This window comes from Mus caroli, unplaced genomic scaffold (genome assembly GCF_978045245.1).
Source record: "Mus caroli unplaced genomic scaffold, Mus_caroli_1 scaffold_10, whole genome shotgun sequence".
In the NCBI taxonomy this organism is placed as follows: domain Eukaryota; kingdom Metazoa; phylum Chordata; class Mammalia; order Rodentia; family Muridae; genus Mus; species Mus caroli.
The window spans coordinates 60540935-60551497 of record NW_028227265.1 but is presented as its reverse complement, the minus strand read 5'-3'; the positions used below and the strand labels follow the sequence as shown (position 1 = coordinate 60551497).

General features: G+C 42.0%; 1 pseudogene; it reads right to left on the bottom strand.

Annotated features, from left to right (window-relative positions):
- Positions 1–9707: 9707 nt before the first annotated feature.
- On the bottom strand, positions 9708–10563 carry LOC147002415 (E3 ubiquitin-protein ligase MARCHF5 pseudogene; annotated as a pseudogene).

Here is a 10563-nt window from a genome sequence, read left to right as displayed (position 1 = left end):
ACTTGACCTTGGAACATGAAATAAACATGTCTTAACTACTTAGCCATGACCCTTGTCCTGTAAATATTTTAAAGCCTTTATACATCATCTTGGCATCATGAAATAGGAAGGCAAAACTCTATACATGTAAACAATTTGCTAAAGATGTTAGACATCATAATTTTCTTCAGTTTCAAGAAAAAGATCTTGCTTTATCACTTGTAACCTTGAAGGAAGTAAATTATTTACCATGGTTACTCAAGTATAATGGTGGAGTTCTGTTGCAGGAAATATTAAAAAAAAAAAAGTGCCTGCCAACTCCAGTGGGGTCAGGCCATGCTCCTGCCTCCGCCATCAACTCTCTAGAGTTAGCCCCTGTGCCAGGTGATGTCACTCACTCAGTTTCTCAACACACCAACTCACCAACCCTTCGAGGCCACAGGGCTCCTGCTGGGCCACCTCTAGGATGCTCCTCACCCCACCCCCCCAGGTCTATTCATTTCCATGCAATACCTGCCCCAGATACCCCTGGTTAGCCATCTTAATACCTAATTACCCGGTAGAAACAAGACTCTTAAGCTTATTAGAAACAAGACTCTTAACCAGTTAGATTTATGTATTAATTTAATCACAATTTATAAGTGACTTTTACACAAAACAGAGGAATGCGTACAAAAAGCTAACAGGAACCAACTGGGATAAAAATCAATGTTAACAACTGGGATCAAAAGCAGCCCCACCTAAGGTCCACTTAATCTTAGAAGTCAGGGGCAGGGGCTGGTGAGATGGCTCAGTGGGTAAGACTGCTCTTCCCAAGGTCCTGAGTTCAAATCCTAGCAACCACATGGTGGCTCACAACCATCCGTAACGAGATCTGACTCCCTCTTCTGGAGTGTCTGAAGACAGCTACAGTGTACTTACATATAATAAATAAATAAATCTTAAAAAAAAAAAAAAAGTCAAGGGCTTCGTGCCCTTGCCATAGTTCCAATTCTAGTCTATTGTATAGTCCACCCTAGGCCATTGTAAATGCCTGTGTATGGATGTAACTCAGCTATCTATAGTTCTAAGTATTTACTCTAGTGCCTTCTTAGACCACAACCTTCTTTCTTCCTAGATAATTGTAAATTCTTGCATATGGGAGTAGCTCGGCTATTATTCTAAGTGATTTTGTTTTTGTTTTTCGAGGTAGAGTTTCTCTGTATAGCCCTGGCTGTTCTGGAACTCTGTAGACCAGGCTGGCGTTGAACTCAGAAATTCACCTGCCTCTGCCTCCCAAGGTCCACAGGTAGCAGAAAGAGACTGCATACACCATGCTGGAATTAAAGGTGTGCACCACCACGCCTGGCCTAAGTGATTGTGTGTGGGGACTTTCTACTAATAAGTAATGTAGTCTGCCATACCTGACTGTAATGAAGATTCTAAGTATATTTGCTAAGTGTGCCCTGAAATTTCTAACTCTCACCCAGTAAAAATACTGTAAGAAAGCATGCAAGACCCTGCACACTATTGCAGGGACAAATCTGGAGCATTCTAGCTATGAGATGCCACAGTTCCAGGAGACTAAGTTTCCGTGAACTTTTCGCCTCAGGACTGCGTCCATGCATCCAGGTTTTTGGACCTGTTATGCGGGTCACTACTGGAGTGGATGTACCAAAAATCCTGCAACAGAGTTCAACACTACAGTTTGTATTTTGAACCTTTTGGTTAGGTATTGAATTTACTGTATGTGTGATAAATCCATTTAGTGAAGTTTATTTGGTGATTCTCATATTCCTTCTGTAGGTTCTGTTCCTTTATTGCCCCTTCACTTGCTGATATGTATTTTTCTGCTAAAATGTATATAATGGGATTCCCATCATCTAAGTGGTTTATTGTTCATTGCAATATAGGGCCTTCTCTGATTAGACTTTTCACGTCAGGGTGTCTGTGAAAGGGTGGATGGTCATTGCTACTGGGTTCCCTTTTCTTTTTTTTAAAAAGATTTATTTATTTATTATATACACTGCAGCTGTCTTCAGATACTCCAGAAGAGGGAGCCAGATCTCGTTACGGATGGTTGTGAGCCACCATGTGGTTGCTGGGATTTGAACTCTGGACCTTCGGAAGAGCAGTCGGGTGCTCTTACCCACTGAGCCATCTCACCAGCCCATGGGTTCCCTTTTCATGAATTCCATTAAGATGTTTTTACCCAGCTTGGCTTGGATATCAATAGTCAGTCAGGGCTACATTTCAAGTTATGATTCTCATGTGTCAGCCTCCTGAATACCATTCATCCCTAGTGTGTCCTGTCTTGTCAACATATTTTAATTATGTTAATGCTAAAATGCTTAATAGACTATACAAGAAACATTACATAACTTATGAAATCAAAGCAGCATTTGTATGAATTAGAGGTGTTATAAGATAGGATAGTCAGCATTCAAGTTTATATCTTAGAGTTTTATGTGCTAGGATATTGTTTCTCAGGGTTTCAATTGTGAAGAGACAGCATGACAAACAACTCTTGTAAGCGAAAACATTTAATTGGTTCTGGCTTGCAGTTTTAATCCATTATCATCATGGTGGGAAGTATGACAGCATATATGCGGACATGGTGCTGGAGCTGGAGTTGAATTCTATAATTTGATCCACAGGTAGCAGAAAGAGACTGCATACACCATGCTGGTTGTAGCTTGAACAGATGTGACTTCAAAGCCCACTTACACAGTGACACTCTTCCTCAAACAATATCATACCTACTCCAATTAAGGCTACATTTCCTAATAGTGCTACTCCTTGTAGAAAAGCATATAGGGTCCATATTCATACCACCATATTCAAATTCCTGCTTTCTATAGGCTTGTAGCCATTACACAATACCACATGCATTTTCTTATTGGAAAGATTTTATTTTTCTCTTTTTTTTTCTTGTTCACTTTACATCCAGTTCATTGACCCCACCCAGACCACCCTCACAAAATCCTTACCCCATTCCCCTTCTCCGAATGTGTGGAGCCACCTTTGTATCCTTCCTGCCTTGGCACTTCAGTATTCTGTGCAGCCAGGTGCTTCCTCTCCTACTGAGGCCAGACAAAGCAAGCTTCTTCCCAACTTCCTCAGACCTGCTGAGCCTGAACCTTACAGATAAGCTTCCCTTTCCCCACACATATTCCCTGCTTGCTGAGTCTTCTGGAGCAAGTGTACCCGCCTCATGGCGGTACATTCTATTCTAGCAGCCTCCATTCTCCTGCCTCTGCTCCAACCTTCATCAGATCTGCTGAGCCTGAAATATACAGATATGCATCCCTTGTTCCACCCATCTTCCATGTTTGCTGAGTCCTCTGTAGCAAGCAGAGCTACCCTGAGCACCCTGTTATCCAAGGGGACCTCCATTCACCACCCTGACACCTCTCTGCCCACCCATCAGTCCTGTGGATCCTGAATCATAACAGGTGAGCTTCCCTTTCCCCACTGGTCTTTCCTGCCTGCAGAGTCCTCCGGAGCACTCAGAGCTGCCCTGTACAGCCTGCTGTGCCAGGTGGACCTTCATTCTCCTGCAACCTCTGCTCCCATCTTCATCAAATCTTTTGAGCCTGAAACACACAGGTAAGCTTCCCTTCCCTCACGTATCTTCCCTGCTTGCTGAGTCCTCTGTAGCAAGCAGAGCTGCCCTGAGCAGCTTGATATTCTAGGGGGACATTTCTTCTGGCATCACTCCTCCCACCTTCATGAGATCTGCTGAGCCAGAATCATGCTACATGCCTTTTATCCAACCTCAACAGTCCTCATAGTCTATCACAGTATTACCTAATGTGCAAAACTTCAATGTTTCTTCTGTAATTCATAAATTTCCTAACTGTAATCCCCTATAAAATCAAAATACAAAAAGATAAAAACAAAACCAGAAACAACCAACACTGTTCCAACAATGTTCAACAAAGTTCAAAGACTCTTCTGAGATTCAGAAAATCTCTTGAGAAGGCTAGGTTGACTCCATGGCAGGCTTCAAATTGCCAGTTCAGGAGACTAGGCCTAAATCTCTGTGTCCAAGAACTGGGCAATTCCAGACCTCAGAAGCTACCCCACCACCTGGCCTAAGGCAAGGACAATTAGTTAATAGCAGTTTCCAGACTTCCCCAGCAACAGTTTCCAGTCCCCAAGGCCGCAGCCATGGTTCTGGAATGTTTCTAAAGAGAGAGCCAAGATTAAGGTAGAGGTCACCTACTCTTCTTCAATATTCTCCTAATGTGGTTTAAATCAAGCCTGCAAGCTCACTGCGGGGTCTTTCCATCTTTGTAGATGGTAGACCCCAGCATGTTGGACTTTTGAAGAATAAAACACTCTGTTTATATAATATTTGAGTCTGGTGTATCATTCTAAGGCTAATCATAGACCCTTACACTCTTAACTGTAATCTCTTATAAAATGAAAGTCATATCAAATGCTTCTAACATATAATGGCACAGGATATATATTACTATTATAAAATGGAAATCAGTCTGGTGGTTCCTTAGAAAATTGGACATAGTACTACCGGAGGATCCAGCAATACCTCTCCTGGGCATATATCCAGAAGATGTTCCAACTGGTAAGAAGGACACATGCTCCACTATGTTCATAGCAGCCTTATTTATAATAGCCAGAAGCTGGAAAGAACCCAGATGCCCCTCAACAGAGGAATGGATACAGAAAATGTGGTACATTTACACAATGGAATACTACTCAGCTATTAAAAAGAATGAATTTATGAAATTCCTAGGCAAATGGTTGACCTGGAGGGCATCATCCTGAGTGAGGTAACACAATCACAAAGGAACTCACACAATATGTACTCACTGATTGGTGGATATTAGCCCAAAACTTAGGATACCCAAGATATAAGATACAATTTGCTAAACACATGAAACTCAAGAAGAACGAAGACCAAAGTGTGGACACTTTGCTCCTTCTTAGAATTGGGAACAAAACACCCATGGAAGGAGTTATAGAGACAAAGTTTGGAGCTGTGACGAAAGGATGGACCATCTAGAGACTGCCATATCCAGGGATCCACCCCATAATCAGCTTCCAAACGCTGACACCATTGCATACACTAGCAAGATTTTGCTGAAAGGACCCAGATATAGCTGTCTCAAGTGAGACTATGCCGGGGCCTAGCAAACACAGAAGTGGATGCTCACAGTCAGCTATTGGATGGATCACAGGGCTCCCAATGGAGGAGCTAGAGAAAGTACCCAAGGAGCTAAAGGGATCTGCAACCCTATAGGTGGAACAACATTATGAACTAACCAGTACCCCAGAGCTCTTGACTCTAGCTGCATATGTATCAAAAGATGGCCTAGTTGGCCATCACTGGAAAGAGAGGCCCATTGGACACAGAAACTTTATATGCCCCAGTACAGGGGAATGCCAGGGCCAAAACAATGGGAATGGGTGGGTAGGGAAGTGGGGGTGAGGGTATGGGGGACTTTTGGGATAGCATTGGAAATGTAATTGAGGAAAATACATAATAAAAAAATAATAAAATATAGGGAGAAGAGCATAATGCAGAAATATCCAAACAAACAAAACACACAAACAGCCCCCCCACACCCCCCAAATACAAGTGGGCAAACTCCAAACTCTGCATCTCCATGTCTGATGTTCTTCAGATCTCCAATACTTTACCCAGTGGCTTCTCTGGACCTGTATGCAGGGACACCTTTGCCACATGCCTGGCCTTAGCATCTTTCCTATGTAGCAAGGTGAAATTTTATAATCACATTCACTCATTGGTTTCTTTGAGTCTTCATGCAGGGACAACTCTGACATATTCCTTGTATTGGTGGCTTTTCTTAGTCACAGAGAGACTTACATCCTTGATTCTAAAGACAGAGTCATATGGCTAAAGCAGGACTGCTTGCTGGGGCTGAAACATGGCCCCCTTGTCTTCTAACACCTCCATTAAGTTTCACTTTTTCCATAATTTTCTTCATTCTCTGAGCTTGTTTGTCCTAGAACTTACTCTATAAACTGTCCTTGACCTCAGAGATCTTCGTGACTCTGTCTCATGAGTACTGCAGTTGCTAAATGGTGTATACCACCATCCTTGGACCTAAGCTTTTCTTTACTGGAACTTGATTTGTAGACCAGGCAGGCTTTGAACTCATAAATGTGCTTGCCTCTGTCTCCTATGTTCTGGGATTGAAGGCACATACCAACATACATGGTCCTAAGTGTTTTTTTTTTTTTTTTTCTTCTTCAAAAGATAGAAGCTTAACTGGGTGGATTTTTGCCTTGAGGTCATCACTCTCAACTCCATTTAATATCTTTAATCAGGTTATCTCCTTGAACACAAGAATTAGCTCCATTCTATTTCCTGGCTTCCCTTTAATCCTTCAATCACATTTTGTGCTTTCCTTTTGAAGTTTTGTCTATTTCATCAAAATATTATTCATAAGAGGGAACTACAGGATAGAGTTTATACTGGGCTCTTGAGATTTCCATGTCAATGCAATTTATCTAAATCTCTTCACCTTATGCCACATGCAGACACTTTGGACCAGAGCAAAAGCTAGCCACATTCTTTAGCAAAATATCATAAGAGTGATGTCTAGGTACCATGCTGAAATGCTTCTCTGAAATGTCTTGAGACATGCCTCAACTATTAAAATCACCCTCAGCACCACTGTCTTGCATGATTCTACTAGTATGGCCAGTTAAGCAGAGTTTAAAGCATTCCAGGGCTTTCCTAACCCAAAGTTCCCAAATCCAAATTGCTCCAAACAAAAGCATAGTCAGACCTACCACAACAATACCCCAGTCTCTGCTACCAACTTCAGTTTTAGGGTTTTATTACTGTGAAGACACACCAGGACCATGGCAACACTTCTAAAGGGAAGCATTTTATTGGGGCTAGCTTACATTTTCAGAGGTTTAGTCCATCATCACCATTGTGGGAACCATGGCAATGTGCAGGCAGTCATGGTACTGGAGGAGTCTGTAATTCTACATCTTGATCCAAAGGCAACAGATGGAGACTGTTGCCACACTGGGCATAGCTTGATCATATGTGACCTCAAAGCCTAACTCCACAGTGAAACACTTCCTCCAATAAGGCCACACCTACTCAAAGCAAGGCCACAAATCTCAGAAGTGCCACTCCCTATAAACAAGCATTCAAACACATGAGTCTATGGAGGCCATACCTATTCAAACCACCACAGTATGTATATCTTATTTGACATTCCATGCTTCTTCATGTCCCAGTTATACATCTGGCATTTCATCTTAAAGTATTACCTCCTAAGGGGATTATCTATAAATGGTAGATAATGTAAGCAATATGGTTCACTTTTTGATGAGAATTGTTCTCACAAGATCTGTAAAGAATTGTGTTGGAATTTTGATGGGGATTCCATTGAATCTGTAGATTGCTTTTGGTTAGATGGCCATTTTCATGTTAATCCTAACAAGCCATGAACAAGTGAGAGCTTTCCATTTTCTGATATCTTTCTCTTTACTTCTTCAGAGACTTGAAATTCCTGTCATACAGGTTTTTCATTTGCTTGGTTAGAGTTACACCAAGGTATTTTATGTTATTTGTGGTTATTGTGAAATGTACTATTTCCTCAATTACTACTACTACTTCCTCCTCCTCCTCCTCCTCCTCCTCCTCCTCCTCCTCCTTCCTCCTCCTCCTCCTCTTCCTCCTTCTTCGTAGTTCACCAAAACCATTTATTTTTAAGCCATGGTTAACCTTACAATCTTAATGAAGCAATCATAGGTCTTGAGACTTTGGAAATAGTGCTACCCAGTCTCAACCTTTCACGGGCCTGGAGTACAGCTTGGTGTAGTGCTTGCATAACACATGTGAGGTCCTGGGTTCAATAAAAAAGACCTAATCTTCTCCTTAGAATGTCTCCTGGCTTATTTATATGATAACCACAGTCAGGTACACTACAGATAGAAACTGGTCCCTGACCCTGAGCTACAGTACCAAGGCTTTGGATACCTCAGATTTTTGATGTAGTCCAAAATTCATGAATAATTCCTTCCCCCCACCCCCCAACGTTAATAGGGTCAAATAATCACAGAACTCAGTCTCTAATAAATGAATACTGAGACCAGGCAGACTAACAACTATTTAGAATGCTTTCTATTGCTGTATAAGAATTTACACAGCAATCTGAGAATTCCAAGGGAGAAAAAAACAACTGAAAACTCTTGAAATTGGGGCTGACTCTGTAGTCTTGGGTACAATTGTGCTTCCTCACAACACTGGATAGTAAAAGAGTTGGGTCACAGGAATAAGTCATTCCATACATTACTAAGGACCAGTTCACTGACTGCATCCCAAGCCTATAGTCAGCACCCTGCCTCTGAGGTGGACTCAATACACTAGCCCTTGGATTCCAGGTATACCCAACAGCATAGACCCCTGAAAGCAGGCTAGAGAATGACATCCAAATAAAATGAGCCAGCACAGCGGGAGGGAGGCAGGCCTCTTGGGCCATTCCTAGCAGCTTGGCTTCCAAAGAGCAAAACTGAAGGATGGAACAAAGCCTCCTCGGGCTTGCATAAGCTTCCCAGACAGGTGCTCAGAGGAAGGCGCACTCTGCAGACAGATTCTGAAGGATCCTCCTGAAATCCTGATACAGCCAGACCTCATGGAGACTACAAGAGAAAGAATCTTTTTAAATGTCCTACACATATCCTCCTCCTCTCCTTATTAGAGGTGACAAGCCAAGCTAAAAGCGTAAACAGGAATAAAGTCCTTCCAGAAGGAGTTCCAAGTTTCATTCTCTCTTGATGGCGAGGCTTTGAATTGATGTGTGTGTCTGGCCATGCAAGTTCCCTGAGCTACTCTCTAGGATGTGACCTGAGAGGGAGGCCACTTTCACAAGATGCCATCCTTGTGATGACTCAAACAGGAAAAAGAGGGACGTCTGTCTTTAACTGCTGGGGCTGTGTTCTCAACTTCTTTCTCAGCCCTTTTATCATTTGTGTAGAGGTGGGCTGTTGATTACTTTGAGTTAATTTTGTACTCAGCCACTTTGCTGAAGGTGTTTTTCAGATGTAGGAGTTTTCTGGTAGAATTTTTTGGGGTGACTGATTTGATGTTCCCATTGGCTTGCTGTTTATTGCCTTTATTGTGTTTAGGTGTGCCCCTTGTATTCCTGGTCTCTCCAAGATTTTTACCATGAAAGGATGCTGGATGTTGTTAAACATTTTTTTCCAGCATCTAGTGAGATGATCATATGTTTTTTTTTTTTTTTTTCATTTTGTTTATTTCTATTTTGGATAACATTGATGGGTGTTTTTATATTATGATTACTTTAACTTAGGTGTATAAACTTTGCCATTTTTTTTTAAATCAAATTCATGACAATTACCAGAGTCCAGAAAAAGGCTCTCAGATTCTTTTTTTTTTTTTTTTTTTTTTTTTTTTACAACCTGTCCACTTTTAATATTTGTACAGTTTTATCTTTACATTCTTGTCTGGAATAATATGAACAAACCCAGGTTTCCCATGCTAAAATAATGGTTTAGCCGACTGCCATAAAAGTAGTACATACAAATGACAGAGCTGACGCGTGTCCTTAGGTTCCGTGATTACTGGGAGGCTTTCCCCGGCCCTGCGTGCTTTATTGTATCTCTTAGAATATAGGAGCAGTGTCCCAAGTCTCCACTAGCGCATTAATGATGGAATCAGAACACAACAGACTTGGCAGGATGAGAGGCCTCAGAACAACCAGAAGTCTGTTTTATGCTTCTTCTTGCTCTGGTTAATTTAGGATTTTGCCATGTGCCTGATATAAATATCGCTGCTGTTTGAAGTAAACCTTAAATGCTCCTTTTATGGCAACAAAAGCAATTCCATCCAAGATTGTCCTTGGTAAATTTGAGTTAACACTACTGAACATCAGTTTACCAGCTATTGTCGCAATAGTAGGACAGACAAGGGCTCCACACAAAATTCTAGTAGCAGAGACACGATCTGCTAAAGGATTAGATTCAGCTGGAATTCCAGGAACAGGACAACCAATCCCTGGAAATATTCTGTTAAAGATTTGTAGTTTATTTGAGTATTTGCGCCATAGTCTAAGCACATAGTCCTCCCATCGAATCATTTTTCCCTAGTATCAGCATGACGGGAATAGTAGGAAGTCCAATCAAAAGAAATAAAGGGTCAGCTCGCTCCATAATATCCAGCCCTTCTTTATGGCCTACAACCTGCATCACTGTCACTGCTCCGTAAGTCACAGCTGTCCAATAGATAGATCCAACCATTATTCCTGCTGCAGCAAAAGGGCAAGCTTTTGAGCTCAGTCTATCTGCAAGATCCAAGACACAAATGACTGGACCCAGCTTTGGAAACACTATTAAGTACTCGGTGTTGCACTGAGGACAGGCCGCTCTGGCTGTGCTGTTTCCTCTTTGCTTTTCACCTACCCAGCACTGGAGACAAGCCTGATGAACCCACTTAGTAGATCCTCTGCACCTTCATGGTCTCACCCATTCAGCTGTTCTATCATCTTCATCGGTGGCAAAACACACCCAGCAACTTCTGTCCAGCATCTGTTGAAGAGCTTGATCCGGCATCTTCCGCGGAGCCGGCGA